This window comes from Pseudochaenichthys georgianus, chromosome 20 (assembly GCF_902827115.2).
Source record: "Pseudochaenichthys georgianus chromosome 20, fPseGeo1.2, whole genome shotgun sequence".
NCBI lineage: Eukaryota > Metazoa > Chordata > Actinopteri > Perciformes > Channichthyidae > Pseudochaenichthys > Pseudochaenichthys georgianus.
In genome coordinates this window covers 20,789,046-20,789,814 of record NC_047522.1, presented here as the reverse complement: position 1 = coordinate 20,789,814, position 769 = coordinate 20,789,046, and positions in this window count along the sequence as shown.

Sequence of the window (769 nt, the reverse complement as noted above, 5' to 3'; positions counted from 1 at the left end):
CTGAAGTACAGACAGTTATTAATAAAGCGTACTGACTCATCACACAGTTCTTCTGGATTCACTGTTTCCATTATTACTTACTACACAGAAAACCCCGTCAATGCACTACTCAGTACTGCAGTATACAGTAATGACAATATACTGTGAACATGCAGAGAATCAAGGTTCAGTCACATTTTAAAAGCCAACAAATGATTTATTTTGTTTACAGGTGCATTTAACAAAACATATGACTTTGTCCAAATGTCCTCAAAATGGTTTTAAGGCTGTAGGAAATGACCTGCATGTTTTATCCAGCACATTTCCCCAGCAGCTGCCATGCTGCATCCTTTTTGCTATTTCAGTTCATCTTCATCCAGGACTTCAAATCTTTTTCTCAAATTGGGTGTGATATCTGGAGAACAGTTTAATCCCTGTGTGTCGAGAGCGAAAAGGGTAAAGGAGAGAAAAGGAAATTCAATTAATGATATCCTTGTGATGAGTTTTACTGCTGATTTGTGATGCTTTCTTTGGTAATTCATTATTTTACGCCTATGTGGCTAACTAATAATACAAAAAAACGATGTAATTTGATACAAATCAAAGGGGGAATTGACTCAAGTTAATAAACGCTAGTATAATCAATAGAATATAGAGATTCTTTCTCACGGGAATTATTGTTTTTTCTTCATTTGGCACCACATGACAAAGTTCTACCCAGGAAATATTTATATATTAAAAGTATAAATATGATCACTGCATTTTTCTGTAAATGTGAAACAAACCTTAG